This window comes from Chrysochloris asiatica, unplaced genomic scaffold (assembly GCF_000296735.1).
Source record: "Chrysochloris asiatica unplaced genomic scaffold, ChrAsi1.0 scaffold00059, whole genome shotgun sequence".
NCBI lineage: Eukaryota > Metazoa > Chordata > Mammalia > Afrosoricida > Chrysochloridae > Chrysochloris > Chrysochloris asiatica.
The window spans coordinates 16,668,370-16,691,623 of NW_006408577.1; positions in this window are offsets into that span (position 1 = coordinate 16,668,370).

Genomic DNA, 23,254 nt, shown 5'->3' on the forward strand with positions numbered 1-23,254 from the left:
ATTATATTTATGGGAGTCACCTAAAATGTTTGTTGGAACAAGGCGCAGCGTGCCACTAATTTGAACATCCAGGGGCTGTGTGCCTCAGAACAAGAGTTAGAAATAACTGATACAGGCAGCACAGGCAGCTTTGACTATGGAAGGATGACCTAGCTCAAAACTGAGCCAAACCTTCCATTGATTTGCTCCAGAGGGATTTGGCCACAAGAGAATAGGAGCTAAATGACGTAGCCCAAAGAATGCTGCCCAACAAGACAAGTTAGTTAAAATTCTGAGTTTGGGGAAACTGGATATTTTTAATATTACTAATTTGTGTTAATCATGAAGACCAAACAAGGAAGACTGAAGAAAGACTGATGCACTTGAATTATATATATTGTTGGTAAAGGATATAGAATGTAATATATGCTGCCAGAAGAATTGTCTTATAAGATGTATAGCCAGAATGCTCCTTAGAAGTAAGGATGACATAACTTCATCTTATGTACTTTGGTCACGTTATCAGGAGGGACCAGACCGTGGAGAAGAACACCATGCTTGGTAAAGTAAAGGGTCAGCAAACAAGAGAAAGACCCTCAACGAGATGGATTTACACAGTGGCTACAACACGAATTCAAGCATAGCAATGATTGTGAGGAAGTCTCAGGACTGGGCAGTATTTCATTCTGTTGGATATAGGTTGTTATGAGTCAGAACTGATTTGACAGTACCTAACAATGGAATCCACTCGATGGCACTTAACAACAACAACATGTGTGGCACTGTAGGATAAGCACTGCAAATCAGAAGGTTGGTGTTTTTAACCCACCAGTTGTTTCTCAGAAACCCTATACAGGGTCACTAGGAGTTGGAACCAACTTCACAGCACTTAACAACACCAACAGTTACAAGGTGGTTTGACAACCCTTAATGTGGTTTTCAGCCTTTGTGTACATTTTTCTGATGTTTTTCTATTATTGATACTTATAAATATTCCCAATTTGTTTCTGGTCAATAGAATATTAATTAAAACTACATAAAGATACAACAATGTGTGGCTTGCTTTACTATTGGTTATATTAGAGTCCTGGTGTGGTGCTCTAGGATAAGCACTAGACTGCTAACTCAAGTTCAAACCCACCAGTTGCTCCTCAGAAACCCTAATCAGGGTTACTATGAGTCAGAACCAACGTGATGGCACTTAACCACAACAACAACATATTGGAGATTATGAAATAGTCTAATAGCATGATTCAGTATTATGAGATTCATAAAACATATGTAATCAGTACAGATTAAAGGACAAAAATAACTACCGGACAAAAACGCTCATTTCGTGTAAGTGTTATTTGTACCAATTATCCTACTGACAAAATTACTTTTAAACACTTATAACCCTGTACATTTTGTCAAATTGTAGTTGATGAAATCTCATTTAACCAAATTATTTTAAGCTAAATTATTTGCTGCTTATATAGGCAGTTTGTGAAACCTGGACCATTTGGAGTTTATTCCAATTTATCATGACCCTAAGGTGGCCCTGGGTGGACTCAAACCTACAACCCTTCAGCTAGCAGCTGAGTGCTTAACCATTTGCACACCGAGTAACTCCAAATACTAATTAGTACAATTCTATCCCCCTGTTAGTGATTGGTTTAAATGAACAATTTTGGCCAATAAATGGGATTCTTTGGGGAGTGTCTGGAAAAGGGTTTCTTCTCCTGAAAGAGAGAAATAAAAACAAACAAACAAACAAACAAAAACGCTTTCTCTCTTTTTCTGAAACGAGGCTGGGTCTGGATGTGCCTCTGGAGTCACTGTAATGACACTGTCATCAGCTGAAAATGAACCAAACATGTTCACATTTTCCATCTGAGTTCATGTGATGATAATGTATAAAGGTCCTGGAATGGAAGTAAAAATGACACTTTCAGCCTTAGTCTTGGAGCTAGTCTATCTTCTGGAATGTATCCATCGACTAACATATGGAACATGCTAAGCTTTTAAGAGTCCTGGTATGCGCTTCAGGTTAATGTATTGGACTGCAAGGTTGGTTTGAACCGTAAGGCTGACAGTTCAAGCTTATCAGCCGCTCCTCAAAAGCCCTATACAGAGTCACTATGAATCATGGTGTGGTGCTGTGGGTTAATGTGCTGGACTGCAAAGTTTGTTTGAACTGCAATGTCAATGGTTCAAGCTCACCGGCTGCTCCTGGGAAACGCTATACAGCATCGCTATGGATCGGAACCAACTCAATGGCACTTAACTATAACAACAACATACCACCACCACTTAGAGATGAGCGGAAGTTACATTCTGAAGGTTTTGGGAACTTAGACAAGAATAAACACTTCCCTTAGACAAGAATAAACCGAAAGGGTAACTTTAGTTACCCTTTCGGTTACTAGTTGGTCTGTGAAGTGTTGTAACTGAATGAGATATTAGGCCTGGTTTTAATCTAAGAGAGAAGAGGGAGATATGAGCTAATTTAAAACTAGTGACCCTGGCACTTTGTTGTAATAAAATTGTCATCCTTCAAGATGTTGAGTTGCCAAAGAAATCACTAAAATAAACTAAGCAATGAAGGCTTCTAGTGGATTTTATTACCATGCTCACAACATCCGGTCCTTTTTTAAGGACTGGGATGAGGAAGTAAGAGGTAGACTTGTGATTCAGTCTCCTGAATGGCTGGTAATCAAAGATGGCTTGGAAAGGACAACTGAGAGTTTTGTTTTTCACAAAGAGTTCTTTTGGGTCCCATCAACGTTCCTAAATCCCTGTATATCCTGATGTTGTGATTTCACCATCCTTTTTTTCTCTGGTGTCTGTAAACTCTGCATGGCCTAGAATAGTTTTAGAGCATGATCTTAAAAACAAAATTCTGAACAAAACTCCCACTTGTATATGCCCAACATATTTGTGGATTGGCAAATTGCCCTGGAATCTAGAGTTCTAGCCTTAACTCTGAAATGCACTCCTCACAGAAGGAGGTGACTGATTTGCTCCTTAGTATCTCTAGCCATCCATTCATCCATCCTGACAGATATTCCTTTAGGATTAATTATTGTTATTGTTAAGTACCGTCAAGTCGGGTCCAACTCATAGCCACCCTGGATAGAGTTTCTGAGGAGCAGCTGGGCCCATGGATACAAAAAACAAATAAATAAAATCTGGTTTCTTTGTTAAGAAACTCAGAATTTCAGGAAAAAGACAAACAAACAAACAAAAACCAAGATACAGTTATCTAGGATGATAAGTACAATGTTGGACATGTGTATAGTGTGCTGAGGAAGAGGGACATCAGAATGTACTTGGAAATGGGGAGGTAAGTTGGGGACAGTATCCAAGAAGAGACGATGTCTTGTAATCTTGAACTCTATAAAATGAGAGGAGCTCATTCATTGACCTATAAGATCAATTCTGCATCTATAGTCTATGTTCATTGAATAAATGCTCTATATAGTGAAGCTTTTTCTAGAATATCAAGAAAGAAGCAAAAGGCATTAAAAAATTTGTCTGATTTATCCACAGTTGCTTACATGCTACAGAGCTCATAAGATGTTCTTCCTAATATGCTCTGAGAGAAAATTATTGATTCGTGGGATGTTCCTGCCATTTGGTGCATTTGCCTTTTTACAAGTCTTCAGTCACCTGAAGCTTATCTTGCCTTCGAGAAAAGCCACAGCCACCTCCACCACCCTTCTTTCTTAACAGCTCCTTCCTCTGAGCATTTCCTTACAATAAACAATGTGGTTTTCCACTCTAGGTCAAATCATTTAACTATTGCAATATTCATATGGAAGCAACTACCAGACTTTGTCTTCAGATTTGGGTCCACACAACCACAAAGTTATTTTTTACTAGATGTCTCTGGTTACCATTTGATTTGATTTGAAAACAATCCCACATGTTTAAAAAAAAAAACAATCCAAATCTGAACTAAGTATAGACACAGTTGCAAACCTAGAAAAATGTTTTTCAATATAATAAGCAGATAAATTAAATAATTTCAATTTCTAGCGTATATTGTTGGTTCCCTTCCTAATGTCTGCTTTTCTTTTCCTTCTGAGAGTTCCAATTTGGCTCTTACAGAATGCTCATTATAGCAACTGCCCTTGAGTTCATTCCAATTTATCATGACCCCAAGGTAGCACTGGGTAGACTCAGGACTCCAATCCTTCAGTTAGCCACTGAGTGCTTAACCATTTTTGCCACCCAGGAACTCCAAATGCTAATTAGTCCAAGGTAACTATGACCATTTTATTCCCATCAGTGATTGGTTTAAATGAACAATTCTAGCCAATAATGTGGGGAGTCTGCCAGGGAGCTTCTGGACAAGGGTTTTTTTTTTCTCCTGAAAGAGAGAAATAAAAGAGATGCTCTCTCATTTTCTGCAACATGACAGGGTTTGGCTGTACCTCTGGAGCCAATACAGCCATACTGGCATCATCTAAAAACAACGCCAGCCCTGGTAGACAGCAGAGTTTGTAGACTCACCCAGAAGTGAATCAGAAGGCTTGGAGTCCTGTGCCTGTGCCCCATCCTACTTCAAGCCTTTTTGCTGAATTTCCTTGTTGTTTTAAGCCAGGATGAGTCAGGATGTTCAATTCTTTGTAGCCAAATGCATCCTAACCGACAGCCAAGTGTGCACTGAAGTGTATGCACTTTGCCCATGCAACATTTTGCCAGATCTTTAGTTCTAGGAAACAGGTTTATCTGATTTAATTGTAATGGCAGATTAGAAATAGCAAATGAGAAATGGTGAAAGAACTGCTAAAGAGTGACAGGAAAGGAAGAGACACAAAGGCAGAAACAAGTCAAGATGCAGCAGTGTGGGACTGATTTTGTAATGCTGGGGTGAGCGAGTCCTCCCACCTCTGTAGTCTTTCTCCTATCACAGTTCATCTTCTCAATGACCAGACCATAATAGCTGCCGTGGGTCATCAAGGGAAGTTGGCTTTGTTGTAGTGTATTCTGTTTTAGGAGGGGGATGAGGCTGAAAAATATTTTGAAATATGTTCTCATAAATGAGGAAAAGGTTAAATGATTAAAGGGCTAAGCTGAACTGAAAAGGCACACAAAGAACAAGCTCCCTTCCTTGCTATGTTCAACAAATGACTGTTACACACATATGCAAAGAAAATCTGTTGTAAATTTGCTTCATCCGGAGAAAAGGGAGAAAAGAAATTAAGGCAGTATTTTGATTGCTACAAAGAACAGCTCATTTCAGTTTTGCTCCCCAAGAGAAGCCCCAGCCGAGAAGAAGCAAAGCTGGCGAATGAGACCATGGTGTTGCTTTTCTGCAAGTTACTTTATTTTGGTTCAATGGCTCAACAAGCTTGGCTAAGCTGTTTCTTCAAAAGCCTGCCAGTAGGAAGTAAATAAGCTGCTTGACTCTCCTCCTAGAGGGGGTTGAACACTCGTAATTAAAATGTAAATAATTCTCAGGGCCAACAGCTTGTAGATGAAAATGACTGGAAAGATATCAGACACTAAAACTGCACCACACAAAATGGGCTCCAAGTCTTTGTCTACACAAACGTGAACCCTACCAGTTGATTTAGTCACCTGGGTGAGAAGGCACTCAAACCAAGTCATTTACAGTCATAAAGGAAACCAGCTGGTTGCTACACAGGCTGGCTGCTGACTCTGAGGAGTAAAATTGAAGATGACTTGTTTACCAAGTACAAGGACGTGTGGAGTTCAGAACACAAGTCTCAAGATGAACTGAGGGCTTTTCTGTGATCAGCTGGCAGGTCTGAAGTTCCTGCACACCTCCTACCCCAGGGATTGGGAGAGCAGCTGGCTGGACCCAGCCCATCAGACATCCTCTCAAATTATTTCAAGACTCAAACACAGAGGACTAGCTGCTCTGTATGTCCAATACAGTGTCACTTTTCTTTTTAAAATTACCTTTTGTTTGGGGGGAGTATTCTAAAACTTAAATGACATGCAAATAAAACTTAAATGTACTGGGGAAACTGCTACATACCTTTCTACCTACACTCGTTTGCTGGTCACCTACTTCTGAAAAATCAGGCAGAGTCTTCCCCTCAAAAAATCAGGAAACATTGCCTGTTTCTGTGACATCCTCACAATTATAGTTAAGTTTGAGACCACTGCTGTTACCACTGTGTCAATCTATCTCCTTGGGGGTCTTCCTCTTTTTTTGCTGACCTTCCACTTCATCAAGCATGATGTCCTTCTCCAGGAAATGGTCTCTCTGGATAGCATGTCAAAAATATAAGTGGTGGTCTACTGGTGAGTGGAAGAGGAAGAAAGGCAGCAATGAAGAAATGGGCTGATTTCAACCATGTTCCATAGACTCCCATTGACCTGGAGGTGAAAGAGAGAAAAGGAAGGGCTGGTTGGCCCAAAGTGTAGTGAGACCTGGGGACACCTGAGTCCATGAACAAGGACACAGCCACAGAGGGCTAGAGCTGAGAGTGAAGCATCCAGCTGATATGAAGTGAGGGGAGATGCACCAGAACACCCAAACTTGCAGGTAGTACCATCTGACCTAGCCTCAATGGCTTGATAATCAGAACTCGACTAGAGGATGATAACAAAGAAAACAATTTTTGATGAAGGAAATGAGGGTAAATTACTACAATTTGATGAACTTGACCTATACTCATGGAGGTAGTAGCTCAAAATACCAACAGAAAGGGAAGGCGTTTTCACATCAAGTATCAATGCCATCCTCTCTGTACATACCGGCAACTTAAATTGAAACATTGTTGTTGATGCTATTAGGTGCCATCAAGTCGGTACTGACTCATAGCAACCTTATGCACAGCAGAAAAAAACATTGCCCGATCCGGGACCAACCTCATTATTGTTGCCACACTTGAGTCCATCCATGCTGCTATTTGGAACTTACACATTGGCTACCTAAAATAAGGGGGCAATAAAGGCACGAAGTGATTGGCTTACAAGGTTTCAAGAGGAAGTTTAGTTTAAGAGTGTGTGGCGGGGAGATAGAATCCCCACTGAATCATTTTCATCTTGTCTAGATGGTTATGGTAAAAAGAGATGGGGATAAGATTTTTATGATTCAATAGTGAGTAATTGTTATCATGACTAATTGTGACTGTCACAATCGTAAAGGTAGAAGTTTTGTAACCAAAATGGGGGAGTAGCTAATCTTACAGTCCAAAAACAGAGGACTCTAGGACCATCAAGGGAGAAGAGCATGAGTGGAAGGAGGGACCTTATCCAGAGAAGCAGCGACACAAGAAATGTAGGCAGAGATGGAGACATAGAGCGAGGAAATAGCTGAGGACTCTAGATTCATGGAAAGAGAGGGACTACGAGCTGACAGCCAGGAGACAGGCTTGCAGAATGTGCCCTTTGGTGCTTTAAATTATTATATATGCCTGAGAGGAGGAGGAGGAGGAGGAGGAGGAGGAGAAGAAGAAGAAGAAGAGCTAAAATGAATAGAGAGAAATACTGCTAACTGGTGGCACATGGAGGAAATTGTAATCATTGCAATGAAACAAAATGTATGACTTGTTGAATGTAAAACTGATGATCTGTCCTGTAAACTCTCACTCAATTCACAATAAAAAACAAAAACAAAAACAAAAAAAAACCAAAGTCTAAGACGTGAGGTCTTGCCATCTGGCTTCTAAGGAGCATTCTGGCTGTATGTCTTCCAACACAGATTTGTTTGTTTTTCTGGCAGTCCATGGTACTTTTAATATTTTTCTTCCACATCAGAACTCAAATGCATCAATACTTCTACTGCTTTCCTTATTCATGGTCCAACTTTCACATGCATATGAGGCTATTGAGAATAGCATGACTTGGGTCAGGAGCACCTTAGTCCTCAAACTGATATCTTTGATCTTGAATACTTTAAAGGGGTCTTGGGCAGCAAATTTGCCTATTGCAATGCAATGTTTGATTTCTTGAGTGCTGCTTCCATGAGTGTTTATTGTGGATCCAAGCAAAATGAAGTATTTGACAACTTCAATCTTCTCTTTATTTATTGTGATGTTAATTATTGGTCCATTGGTGAGGATTTTTGTTTTCTTTACATTGAGGTGCAATCTATACTGAAAGCTGTAGTCTTTGATTTTCATTAGCAAGTATTTTAAATCCTCTTCACTTACAGCAAGCAAGCTTGTATCATTTGCATATCACCAGTTGTTAATGAGTCTGTCCACAATCCTGATGCTACACTCGTCTTCATATAATCCTGTTTATTGGATTATTTGTTAAGGATACAGATTGAATAAGAATAGTGAAAATATGCAACCCTGCACACAACTTCCCAGATTTTAAACTATTTATATCCCTTGTTCTGTTCTAACAACTGTCTATTGGGCTATGTAAAGGTTTCTCATGAGCACAATTAAGAGTTCTGGAATACCCATTCTTTGCAATGTTATCCATAGTTTCTTATGATGCACAGAGTTGAAAAACTTTGCGTAATCAATAAAGCAGGGGCACACTTCTTTCTGTATTGTCTGCTTTCAGTCAAGATCCTTCTAATATCACCAGTGATATCCCCAGTTCCATGTCCTATTCTGAATCCAACTTGAGTTTCTGGCAGTGCCCTGTTTATGAACTGTTGGAACTGTTTTTTAATTATCTTCAGCAAAATTTTAGTTGAGTGTGATATTAATGATATTGTTCCATTATAACTATCAATGTGCATACTTTTAGAACAGCAGATATTTAAAATGTTTTCAATGTTTGGTAAATGATTCATTAACTTGAGTATCATTTGAAGGAAACGTGTAGTATGAAAGGTTTTTACTAAGAATGAAATTTAAGAATATTTAGATTAGAGGTTTTCAATGTCATTTTCTCTCTCTCTACTACTGCAGTGCCATCCATACTAGGATTGTGTCACTGGTCATTATTATTATTATTATTACTAATGATAATAATAGCCAACATTTTGTTGCATTGTGCTAAACACTCCATGGTCATTATTTCATTTTAATATAACAAAAACAAGGTTCTGTTGGAGGTCTATGTGCCAGGTCAGCATGTCTTGCACATGTGGACCCTGTGTTGACACATCTTGCTGTTACAGTAGGTACTGTCCCCAGACTTCAAAGCCTTGAGAGACCAGTACGTAAATGACAAACTGAGGAGATATAAACTGTTGGTTCTTACAAGGCCCGGCACTCCTGCGGGGGTGGTAGATATATGCAACAGTGCTATGGTAACAAGCAGACAAAGTCAACTGAAAAGGTATGTTTTGGAACTGCCCTTCCAGAAGACAAACCTAATGGCTTTTGCGATGAAAATACCCTGTATAGGGTTTGCAAGGAGCTGTTGGTGTGTTTGAACTGCTGACCTTGTGGTTAGTAGTCCAGTGCTTATCCCACAGTGCCATGTTGGTGCTGGCAGTGGTGGTTATGTGCTGTGGAGTCAGTTCCAACCCACAGTGACCCTGGATAGAGTTTCTGAGGCTGTAAATCTTTACAGGAGCACAAAGCCTCCTCTTTCTCCCATGGAGCAGCTGATGGTTTTGCACTGACGACTTTGCGGTTAGCAGCTTGACTCGTAATTTATGCTACTAGAGCTCCTTACAGTGCCATATTAGTGATCCAAAATATAATACTCCTCTTGGTTTCAATTCAGAGCACATTGAAACATTGATGCAGACGTTATGTAGATGGAGAAGAAATCCTTTTATTATGCAAAACTGCTTGAGCTCATGGCTTTAGATTGCTGTCCAAAAGAGTTCACTAACACTCTGTTCCTTAGTTAATCTGATTTACACACCAGTTACTAGCATAGCTGGAATTTTTTACCCTTGCCTCTCATTGCAGACTGCCTAACACAAGATAAAAGGACAGGTTGAAAGGCAAACAATCTGATCTGACAAAAGGAAGGGCTGAACCATGACTACAAACCTGTTTCTTTCCCCAGCTTCATCCTAGGTGCATGAGTCATAGTTTGGTGAATTGAATTTATGCTAGATTTAAGCCCCCATACCCGGCCCTCTGGTAGCGTAGTGGTTACGAATCGGGCTGCGAACCTTAAGGTCAGCGGTTCGAAACTACCAGGCGCTCCGCGGGAGAAAGATGAGGCTTTCTACTCCCGTAAAGATTTACACCCTCGGAAACCCTATACAGGGTCGCTATGGGTCGGAACCGACTCGATGGCACATAACAACAACAACCTGGCCCTCTGCACTTAAACTCCTGCAGACCCATCTCATTACCTTGGGAGAAGTGTGAATGTGAAGGCTAAAGGAGGGTGGGAGTATTTTCCCCATGCTGCCCACCTAAAATTCCCAGATACAATTAAATTCATTCTCTTTTACAGTCAACTTGGCTTAGATTTTTGTCATTTACAAAGTCTTGATTAATGTAGTAGCTAACTTTCTTGTTGAAATTGACTGTAAGAAACATGTATTGAATGACTATGGAAAATACCATCTTTTCTAGTGCTGGACGTGGACCTCTTTGGGTTCAGATTGAGTTTATTATGTTGGATTTTGATATGATTTTTTTTTTTAACACGTAATGATAACGTAACCTTATCCACAGGTATTCCAAATTCCCTTCACCACTCTTTTACGCCCTTTTTGTGGTCTGGTGTGGTAGCAATTTCACACTTACTAACCCTAGATTAGGAGTCCCTGTGTGGTGCAAATAGTCAAGCTCTCCACTACTAGTCATTAAATTGGCCGTTTGAAATCACCAAAGGTACCTTGGAAGACAGGTCTGGTGATCTACCTCTGTGCAGTCTTGAAAGCCATTGGTGCAGTTCTTCTCTGCACACATGAGATCACCATGAGTTGAAATTGACTTGATGGCAACTAACCTCAACCAATGTCCTTGGTAGTTCTCGTGGAGACCCCCATGTGTGCAGAGTAGAAGTGTTCCAAGAGTCTACACCTTCCTTTGTCCTCTGACTTAACACTTCTCAAGTTGTTTTCCTACTTTGACTGTAGCATCTTTTCCCATTGGCCTGCTGACTGAGAACAGCTCAGTCTATTACATTGACACCAACATATTTTCACTGGCACTAAAATTGTCTCAAGAGTGCTGAGATAGTCACCTTTAAATATATTTACTGTACAAACATAAAAGACTGTCTTTCAAGAGGTACAACAAGTACAGTGTTTGATTATGTATTTAAAAGAAATTAACGTCTCAAAAGAAATACCCATTTTTTTCTCAGCTCTGTTTAGCAACAACAACAGAAATATGAATGTTGAGATAGGAAGTGTTTGTTCATCTCAGAGTTTTCTGAGTTGTGAGGAGACAAATTAAAGTTTTTATTTAATCAATTTAAACTGTAACTGTGCTGGTATGGCGCTGTGAGTTAATACACAGGACTGCAAAGTCAGTTTGAACTACAAAATCAGTGGTTCAAACTTATCAGCTGCTCCTCAGAAACCCTATTTGTTGTCGTTAGGTGCCACCGACCCACAGTGATTTTATGCACAGCAGAACGAAACACTGCCCGATCCTGAGACAACCTCACTACTCTTGTCAGGCTTGAGTCCATCGATGCTGCCACTCAGCCAATCCATCTCATTGGGGGGTCTTCTTCTTTTTCTCTGACCTCCACCTTACCAAACATGATATCCTTCTTCAGTGACTGGTCTCTCCTGACAGTATGTCTGAAGTATGAGAGACGAAGTTTGGCCATCCTGGCCTCTAAGGAGCACTCTGGCTGCACTGTTGTTATAGGTCAGAACTGACTCTACGGCACGCAACAGCAACAAAATTGCTTTAAGTATCACATGAAAACAGGAGCATAGTTGTTTTATTTTTTAGGGGAGACTTGGTATGGCATTTGTACACTATTCGCAGAAAGGTATATTATTTCTTTTTACTCTTCTCCCACATTTTTCACTATCATCAAAATATCCCAAGGTAGGAAGAATCTAAAATATTATTTCTAATTTCCACTTTGCCTCGTTTCCTATCTACTCACTATTTGATATATGATGCTGTAGGATAAACAATGGAGTGGTAACCACAAGGTTGCCAGTTCAAACTCACCAACCACTCTTGGAAACCCTATGCAGGGTTGATATGAGTAGAAACCAACTTAACAGCACCCAACAACAAAAACAACAACATGCTGTTATTAACTGTTGTTGAGTTGGTGTCTGAGTTACGGAAAGAAACACTTCCTAGACTTGAATCATTCCATGGCTGGTTATAAATTGAATCACTGTGATTCCTAGGGTTTTCATTGGTTGCTTTTCAGAAATAAATCACCAGGCTTTTAGTCTTAGTCCATATTAGTCTGGAAAGTCCTCTGAAACCTGTTAAGCATCATAGCAACCAACTTACCCCCACTAGTATATGGATGGTGAATGTGCATGAGTTGTATTGGCCATAATCTAACCTGAGTTTCCTGTTTAAAAGATAAGAACTCTACCACAAAGCCACATAGGATTTAAAATCAGAATTGCTTATGAGGAGGCTTTTAAAATGGTAATAATATGCTGCTAGGAGTCCTGGTGTGGCGCTGTAAGATAAGAACTAGACCACTAAAGATTGTTGTTAAGTGCCATCGAGTCAGTTCTGAACCATTGCAACCCTGTATAGAGTTTCTGAGGAACGGCTGATGAGCTTTAACCGCCAATCTTTAAGTTCAAACCAACTTTGCAATCTAGTGCATTAACCCACAGTACCACGCCAGGAGTCAAGGTGGATGGTTCAAAATTACCAGTTGCTCCTTGGGGACCCTATATAGTATCGTTATGAGTCAGAACCAACTCAACAGCACTTAACAACAACAATGTGCTCTTAAAAGGAAACTTGGTAGTGCTGTGGGTTAGTCATTGAGTTGTTAATCTCAAGATTAGGGGTTCAAATCCACCAGTTGCTCATGGGATAAAGATGAGGCTATCTGATCCTGTAAAGATTTTAGTCTTGGAAACCCTGCATAGGATTGTTTTGAGTCAGAATCCACTTGATGGTTTGGTTTGGGATATGCTGCTAAAGTTCTCTTAGCTACACAATATAAATGAGTCAACAGTTTTTCCTGTATTTCCAAAATAACCAATGAGAAGGCCTCATGAGAAAAAAGAAACACAGTCGTAACAGTAAGAAAAGACATATGCTATTTATGAGGAGTCTTAACAAAAAATATGCATGACCTATATGAAGACAATTATGTAACTTAATTCACAGTATGAAGAAGATGAATAAACATTATAACAGTTAGCACTGATGTATGTGCACCTCGTGCTAGGCACTGCATTCCTGCTTTCACTGGTTTCCTCCTTATCCATGCAGTGAGAACGCACTGTGGTTGTGAGCACACCTGGCTCCAGGCTCAGGATGCAGTACCATTTACTTCTCTCCTCTGTGCTGCAGTTTCTCCATCTATAAAGCAGGGAGAGAGGGCCAATCCATACCTCACAGGACTATTGTGAGATTTCAACAAGCCACCTCAACTAAAGCATTTACAACAGTGCCTGACAAATAGCATTACTTCTCACAACAACTCCAGGGGCCATTATTTTAATCATGCTTGCTGTTGTTGTATCGAGTTATAGGGTTTCCAAGGAGTGGCTGCTGAGTTTGAACTTTTGACCTTGGGGTTCAAACTGAACTTGTGGCCTAGTTACAGAAGAAGAAACTGATTATCAGAGACATTAGTGGCTGGACTATGGCCTATGGGCTGTGGACTCCTGGTGTGGCACTGTAGGATCAGCACTGGACTGAGAACCACAAGGTCGGCAGTTCAAATCCACCAACTAACTGCTCCTTGAAAACCCTATCCAGGGTCTCTATGAGTCAGAACTGACTCGATGGCAATTCACAATACTAGTAGCTGGGCTAAGGTTCTCCAGTGCCTAAGATTCAGAGGCTGTTCAGTCCAACTCAAGAAGTAGAACTCTTAATATTAATTTGTGTTTCAAATGGTATTTGTTTTGACACTTTGAAATGCAATCTTAGAGTACATCTGGAAGAACAAACAGATTGTTTTGATGAATACAGAAATAATGGGGGATAAGTCACATGAGTTTGTCAAAAATGTAAATTTCTATATTAAAAGAAGACAATTAGGGTGATGGAAATGCTATGTATCTTGATTGTGCTGGTAGTTGCATAACTTTGCATGACTATATTGATGTTGTTGGTTAGTTCCAACTCATAACAACCCTGTATAGGGTTTCTGAGAAGCCACTGATGAGACTGAACCACAGAACTTGCGGTTCATGCAGTCTAGTGCATTAGCCTGTAGCGCCACACCAGGACAATGACATGACTATGTTGCAACCCTCTATACGGTTTCCTAGGTATGAATGGTGACCTTGAACCGCTGACCTTGCAGTTCAAACTGACTTTGCATTCCAGTGCATTAACCCTCAGCACCACACCAGGACTCTGCCAAAAATCCCTAAAACGACTTTAAAAGGGTGAATTTTATTTGTGAAAAGTATACTGCAATAAAATTTTAAAATTTACTGTGTGCTGATGACCAGGGGGCAGGCTTGCATGGTGTGTTCCCTTTAGTTGGTTGATGATGCATGGAGGAGATTATAACCATGGCAATGAAATGATATACTATAGGATGAATGTTCTCCCATGTAAACTATCACATAATTCACAATAAAAGTTAAAAAAAAAAAACTTTAAAATTTAAATTATAACTTAAAAGGCAAACAATCAACTAGGGGAAATTTGCACAAGTGTGACAAAGAAATTAATATGTTTGCTGTAGCATCAACCAAAGCTAAAAATCACCCAGCCTATGACCCAGCAATGCCACTCCCAGAAATGAGAGCTTATTTATTTGCCAGAAGATGCGCAAAGAATGTTCATGACAACTTTATTCTTGTTGCTATTGTTAACTGTGGTCAAGTCAGTTCCAGCTGAGAAAGCCTCATCCTTCCCCCACGGAGCAGGTGGTGGGCTCAAACTACCGACTTTGTGGTTCATAGCCCAGTATATATGTACAGAACCACTGCACTCCTCAACTTTATTTTTAATATCTCTAATTTGCAAACAACCCCAATTTTCATCATCAGAATGGACAAATAAATGATAGTATGCTCACTCAGTGGAAAACAACAAAGCAATGAAAAAGCATAAGCAACAATATATGCAACATAATATCAAGTGGAGTCCTGGTGTGAGCTGTAAGATGTAAGCACTGGACTACAAGGTCGGGTTTGAACAACAAGGTCAGCAATTCAAACTCACCAGCTACTTCTCTGAAATTCTATAGAGGGTCACTACACAGGTCAGAACCAACTTGACGGTATACAACAACAACAATGCCAAATGAAACAAGCCTGACACTAAAGAGTACACAGAGAATGTTTACATTTATAAATTCAAGAACAGGCTAAACCTATGTATCATGATAGAAATGAGTAATGATTGCTCTGGGGTGGTGTGATTATTGATTGGGAGGTGGCAGAGGGAAAATCATTTGGGTTCTAGAAATGCTTGATCTTGGTGGTATTAATGTATTTCACAATATTAAATTTGTATGTTAATTCATATGTACATATGTAAGAATTTGTTGAGCTGTATACTTAAGATTCCCTCACAAATAAACAAACAAGTAACAAAGGAGCAAACAAACAAAAAACTCTCCTAATCTGTGGCACTGTAGGGTAAACATTGGAATGCGAACCACAAAGTCGGTGGTTCGAACCCACCAGCTGCTCCTCAGGAATCCCGAACAGGGTTGCTATGAGTCAGAACTGACTCAATGGCCCTTAACAACAACAACACTCTGAATTAAGTGTCCTGGTGTGGTGCTGTAAAGTAAGCATTGGACTACTAACAGTAAAGTAAGTGGTTAAAAACCACCAGCCACTCCTCTGAAACCCTGATTTACGATGAGTCTGAAAAATAAAATGGACAAAAGACTAAAGTAAGTCACTGTTAAAAGTAAAATTTTCACAATATTAAATTTGTATGTTAATGCATTCGTTTTATTTTTTACTTCATGAGCCAACGAATATCTGATCTAAAAGTTGGAAGAGAATTCCAAAGGGCAAGTGGAAGACACTGGAGTTATATGGGCAAAATGGTGTAAGAACAAGCAAGTAACGCTGGACAACACGTGATTGGTTCATTGGGACATTTGCAGCCAGGCCATATACTGTAGCGAAGGCAGCAAGAAGCACTGATTGGCCAATCTAGGTTTCAGTCCTTCTAATTTTTTTTCCCCCCTCTATTATTATTTTTTTACCTTTTTATTGTGATTTGGGTGCAAGTTTACATAGTAAATTGGTTTTCCATTCAACATTTCATGCACATTGTGTTTTGCTATTGGTTGCAATTCTTATCATGTAACACATTTCTTTCTACTTCCTCCCTGTGTTTGCAGTTCCCATTCTTCCTTCTTTGCTGTTCCTTCCTGGTTTCTGAGCTTTATCTAAGCTGCCCTTTTGATTTTTTATGATTTTTATGTTTGATTGTTCTAAGGAATAGAACAATCATTGGTGCTATTGTTCACCTTATGTTGATGTTAAGTGTTGTTGAGGCCCCTTGACTCAGAACGACTCTGTACAAGGTTTCCAAGGAGCAACTGGTGGATATAAACCACTAACTTTGTGATTAAAAGTCCAGCGTTTATCCTATAGTGCCTATAGGAATGGTGGTTTGGTGGTATGTGCTGTAGAGTCAGTTCCAACTCATAGTGACCCTGCACAGGGTTTCCGAGGCTGTAAATGTCTTTACTGGAGCAGAAAGCCTAATCTTTCTCCCAAAGAATGGCTGGTGGTTTCGAACTTCTGACCTTGAAGTTAGCAGCACTATACTTCCAGAGCTCCTTACACTAAGACTAGACCTAGCTATTGTTTGGCTGAAAGTTGAGTCACAGGTGTATGTATAGATTCCTCATGAGCATAATTAAGTACTCTGGAATACGAATTTTTCATAATGTTGTCCTTAGTTTGTCATTATCCAGACAGGTGAAAGCCTTTGAACAGTCAATAAATCCTAGACAAGCATCGATCTGGTATTCTCTGCTTTCAGCCAAGATTGTAATTCTTTGTAGGAGCAGAAAACCTTACCTTTCTACTGTGGAGTAGAAACCACCGACCTTGTGGTTTGCAGCCCAGTGCTTATTCTCTGGAACCATTCTCCCTATACTCTACCATATACATGGATATGTTAGCTTTGTTGTTAGGTGCCAGCAAGTTGGTACTGACTTAACAGCGACCTCATGCACAACAGAGTGAAACTGCCTGGTCTTGTGTTGCTAATCTCACAATAGTTTCTACACTTGAACTCATTGCTGCTGCCACTGTGCCCACTCATCTCGTTGAGGGTCTTCCTCTTTTACACTGACCCATCACTTTTCCAAGTATGATGTCCTCCAGGAAATGGTCACTCCTGATAATAAGTCTGAAGTATGAGAGACAAATTCTGGCCATCCTGGCTTCTAAGGAGCATTCTGGCTGTACTTTTTCTAACACAGATTAGTTTATTCTTTTGGCAGTCCATGGTACTTTTAATATTCTCCTCCAATGTTGTTGTTGTTGTTGTCATGTGTCATGGAGTCGGTTCCAACTCATAGCGACCCTGTACAGGGTTTCTGAGGCTGTAAATCTTTACAGGAACAGAAAGCCTCATCTTTCTCCCGTGTAACAGCTGGTAGTTTCGAACTGCTGACCCTGAGGTTAGCAGCCCAATTCGTAACCACTTCACTACCAGAGCTCCTCCAATACAATAACTCAAATGCATCAATTCTTCTATAGGCTTCTTTATTCACTGTCCAACTTTCATATGCATATGAGGTTATTGAAAATACCATGGCTTGAATCAGATGCACTTTAGTCCTCAAACTGATATCATTGCTCTTGAACACTTTAAATAGGCCTTGTTGAGCAGATTTGCTTAATGCAGTATGTCGTTTGATTTCATGACTGCTGCTTCCCTGAGGTGCCACTGAGTCCATTTCCACTCACAGGACCCTAAGTACAATAGAATGAAGAACTTCCCCATCCTGTGTCATTTTCACAGTTGTTATGCTTGAGCCCCTTGTTGCTGCCACTGTGTCAATTCAGCCACTTTGAAGGAGAAAAATGAGGCTTTCTGCCCCTTGTAAAGATTTTAAAACCTTGGAAATATGTCACTATGAGTCATAATGAGTCAGAAGCGACTTGAAGACACTTAACAATAACAACAAAGCAAAGCATCTTTCTGGTATTCCCTGCTTTCTGGTGTAGCTATGACATCCTTCTTCTGAATCCAGCTTGAATTTCTCGCAGTTCCCTGTTGATGTTCTGTGCAACCATATTTTAATAATCTTTAGCAAAATTTTGATACTATTTTATAATTTCTGTATTCCATTGGGTCATCTTTCTTTGGAATGGACACATATGTGAATCTTTTCCAATCAGTTGGCCAGGTAACTGTCTTCCAAATTTATTGACATACAGGAGTAAACACCTCCAAAGCTGTACCAGCTTATTCCCTAATAATGAATTTACCCTCTGTTTCCTTCCTACCCCTGATAATATTCAAAGACTATTTATTTCTGTGTGTAAACCTTTTCCTGACTTGTAGTAGTGGTCTCATACATTTCTCCTTTTGTAACTGGCTAATTTCACTTTGTATTCTGTCTTCTAGGGCTCTTGAAAAGGTCAGCTGATTGCTTTAGATTTCCATCCTGGTAAAGTTAGATATTTACATGAGCTAGAAAGGCTGACATGGGGATCACCACAAGAAGCTCCATTTCTGGCCTTGTTTAGCCAGGTTATAAAGCCAGCATATCATAGCAAATAAAGAAATCCAGATGATTTAACTGTCATGGACAAATGGACACATACTCCATTTTTGTAAACAGACAAATACAAATGAAAGTTTTTTGTTATTGTCTTTTTTTATTATTAAAAGGTAAAATGTCTATAGCTTGGAAAATGAGGAAGCTATGAGATGAAGATGTATGTTCACATGATTATCAAGGAAGTTCTTAAAGGGGAAATCAATAACTAATGGGGGGAGTAGAATAGGGAAGAAGTCAAACGAAGGTATAATTTCAGGTGAAGTCCCATTCTCAACCTAATCCCTTGGGGAATGTGTGTGTGTGTTTGGTGTTAATTGCCATCAAGCCAGTTCTGGCTCACAGCAACCCTAGAGGCACTAAGGAGTGCCTGGTGGGTTTGAACCACTGACCTTTAGGCTAGGAGTCCAATGCTTATCCTCTAGCTCCACAGAGTAAATTATACTGTTTAGATGGTTTTGCCCCAGCAAGTAAGCTGACTCTTCAAACTCCTTTATTCTATGGACAAAACACTGAATGATGACGCAGGAAGCATCAAAAGAAGATGGAAGGAATACATAGATTCACTGTACCAAAAAGAATGTGTTGATGTTCAACCATTTCAGGAGGCAGTATATGATCAAGAGCCAATGGCATTAAAGGAAGAAATCCAAGCTATACTAAAGGAATTCGTAAAAATGAGAGCGACTCCAGGAACTGATGGAATACCAATCAAGATGCTTTAACAAACAGATGCAACACTGGAAGCACTCACTCACCTATGCCAAAAAATTTGGAAGACAGCTAAGTGGCCAACAGACTAGAAGAAATCCATATTTGTGCCCATTCCAAAAAAATATGACCCAACAGAATGCAGAAATTATCAAAGAATGTCATTAGTCACTCATGAAAGCAAAATTTTGCTGAAGATAATTAAAAAGCGTTGCAATAGTACATTCACTGGGAATTGCCAGAAATTCAAGCCAGATTTAGTACAGGGTGTCAAATGGGTGATATCATTGCTAATGTCAGATGATTCTGGCTGAAAGCAAGGAATACCAGAAAGATGTTTATTTGTGTTTTATTGACTACGTAAAGGCATTTGACTGTATGATCACAACAAATTACGGATAACATTGCAAAGAATTGGAATTCCAGAACACTTAATAGTACTTATGCAAACCTATATACAGACCAAGAGACAGCTATTCAAACAGAACATTGGAATACTGAATGGTTTAGAATAGGACAGTTTTATGGGGATCAGAGAGTAAAGGTTTCCTTGGAGGAGGGACTGAGCCCTAAAAGATGAATCTGCAGTAGCTCCAAGAGTCCAGGAAAGACTTAGAGGAAGTACAATAGCAGCTTGCTTTCCAGCTACCAACACACCTATCATTTGCCCCATAAAATTGGGCTTTTTAAGTGTTTAAAAAATATAATCTACTTCTTCAAAGTAGCCTTAGCATATTTGTAGTAAAATTCATGATAATTCTAAAGAACAACTCTGTCTTTTTGACACTATTCTTAGAGATTCTTGCCTTTCTGATTGGTTAAATCATAATCTCCTTTCATCTGTTTTTATGTTCTTTGAGTTAATCAAAATCCTCCTGAATAACCAAGATAATTTCTTTAAATTCTTCCTCTTTTTCTTCCTCTTTAGTATCATTTATAGTCCTAAACTTTTTTTTTTTTTTTTTAAGGGGGAGTGGTACTATAGGAAGGAAGTGGTTAAATTTTGCATTTCAAAGTGTTTCCCTAAAGACAGCATAATGTCAACAAAGCAAGTAATTAAAGTGAGTAGGTGCTGACTGTGGATGAAGAGTATGCCAAGTTGTTAACACAGCAAATAATTAAGCCAAGTGACTACTAAACTTAGTAAAACAAGATTTGCCCTGGATAAGCTATCTGGGATAATACAAAGTTGACTATATTAGGCAAACTTTCAATTAGAGAGAAGGTGGACAAAGACAAAGACAACACAGAACCTTTCAGAGATGAAGACCTTGAAGGGACCTCAAAAAGATGGTCTGCCCTATCAACTTTCACTCAATTCATAATAAAAAATTTCAAAAGGGTCCAAGCCCTGCCTCTAAAAACATAAATGACTCACTAACCCTTTTCTGCCGTATGTTCATCCATTCTTGTTTTCAAAGTTAATTAGACTAGACATGCAACTTTGGTTTAAACACTGCTTATTCCAATGTCCAAGACTTCTACAGCCTTTTTTCTTGTGTCCAAATGAAGGTCTCCCAAATTTAAGATTATTTTTCCTAATTTACTAAAAGAACAACTCATCACCTTTTTCAATGAAGGGAATAAACATACAGGCCCTGGAGCCATACTGTCTGTGGTATCAACCTCAACTGGACTAGTTAGATAGACCCACACAACTCCTTAACTTCTTTGTGTCTGAGTTTTCTCATTGGTAAAATAGAAATACTACCAGTTAGCTATCTCAGAGGGTTGCTGTGAGGCTTAAATGGAATAAGGCATGTAAAGCTCTCAATTTACACAAACACTCAATCATCATAATGGTAACAATAGCAATTACTATAAAGTATGCCCTATATTTGAAGGTGCTAATTAAACCAATCTCTTAGTCTTTGGTTACACATTAAACATTCAGATTTCTTTTTTTAAATTTCTAAGTTATTTATTTTTTTCCTGGTCAATCAGTCTGAAGCCATTTAACATAGTTATTAATATCTCTATATAGCTCGAAGGGTGGAACAAATAGTTAAACTACTTGGCTGCTAAACAAAAGGCTGGAGATTCAAGTCCACCAGGAGGGACCTTGGAAGAAAAACCTGCCAATCTACTTCTGAAAAATCCATCATTGAAAACGCCAGGAAGCAAAGTTCTACTCTGACACAGATGAGGTTTCCATAAGTAGAAATCAATGTTGCAAGGACAGTTTTTTGTTTTTATTATATAAAATGCATCTCAAAAAAACTAAGAAATGAACTATATTACATGTTTTTCATAATAATGCCCTTGAATCTTTAAAGGAAAGCTGCATGACATTGAATGTACTGAATATTTTTTGATATTGAGAAAGGTTTCAGCCGTGATACGTATTTTCTCTTTAAATCAACCCTTGAAAGGATCATCAACATAACCAGACTCTGGGAACTATCCTGGTGAGAAATGATCATGTTCTCTGCTCTCATAGTGTTCGCAGACCTATGGAGAAAACAGATATTAATCAAATAATCACACAAAAATGACGACATAATTAATATGTAGAAATAAGTGCTATATCAAAATGAAACAGGTCTTATTAAAAATAGCCTGAGTTTACCATGTTTCCCTGTGGAAGGGACACCTAAGGACTGAAAAGGTGATCACCAGGACCGAGTGAAGGAATGCAGGCAGTAGGCTGTTGGGAGTAGCTTTGTTGTTGTTGGGTGTTGCCTGCTGTTGTTATTAAGTGCCCTTGAGTTGGCTCCAACTCATAGGAACCCTGAATAGGGTTTCCAAGGAGCAGCTGGTGGGTTTGACCCACCAACCTTGCAATTAACAGTCCAGTATTTATTCTACAACACCACACCAGGACTCTGTTTATAGGATTCCAACTCATAACAACCTTTTGTGACTGACTACAACTGGCCCATAGGATATCTTAGGTTATAGTGTTTATGGGAGCAGATTACCAGTTTTTTGTTTCCAGTAAATGCGCTGGTGGGTTCAAACCACCTTTGGGTTAGTAGCTGAGTACTTAACTATTCTGTCTAACGAAGGAGACCTGCAGGCACAATGGTTTAGCACTTAGCTGCTAACATAAGGTTGGCAGTTCAAACTCACCCAAGGCTTTGTGAGTAGAAGACCTGACAATCTGCTCCTGTGAGGATTTCAGCTAGAAAAACCTACTGGAAGTTCTAGTCTGTCACGTGGGATTACACTATAGGTTGGAAGAGACCCAACTGGATCCCAAACAACAACATTCTGCCTAAAGCAGTCTATGGGGGAAGGAAGCACATTGTAAATAAGAATCAGAGAGGAAGGCAATACAGCTAGGTGCTGGCAGCAAGAAGAGTGCCATGATTTATAAGAAGAAAGAAACCGCTGGGCCAGGCCCTGCAAGTCCTTACAGGCCTTGCTAGGGATTGTCATCTTTGTTCCAGAAGTAATGGGAAATCACTGGAGGCTTTAAGCAGAGTTGTGTAGAACATGACCTGGCTTGCATTTTTGCAATGGTGGCTATGACTCTCATGTAAGGAAAAGACTGGTTAAGGGTGGGAATGGTTGCAGGGAGACCAGTTAGGAGAAAATTATAGGAGTCCAGGTGAGATACTAGTTACTTGGACTAGGGTTGTCAGAGTGGAGATGGAGAGAAGTGGCCCACTGTGATCTATGTGTACAGGCAGGCCTGGCGATGGGTAGATATGGGGCAGGAAGAAGAAGGAGCGATTAAGGTTTAGTCCTAAATTGCTAACATCAGCAATCAAAAGGATTAGGTACCACTTACTGAAATGGTATATATTATAAGAAAACTTAATTTGGATGTTAAGTTTTTTGTTTTACTTTGGTCATATTGTGTTCCATGCAATCAAAAGCTTTTTTGCTAAGTATAGAATGAAAACAAAATGAAATATAGAATCCT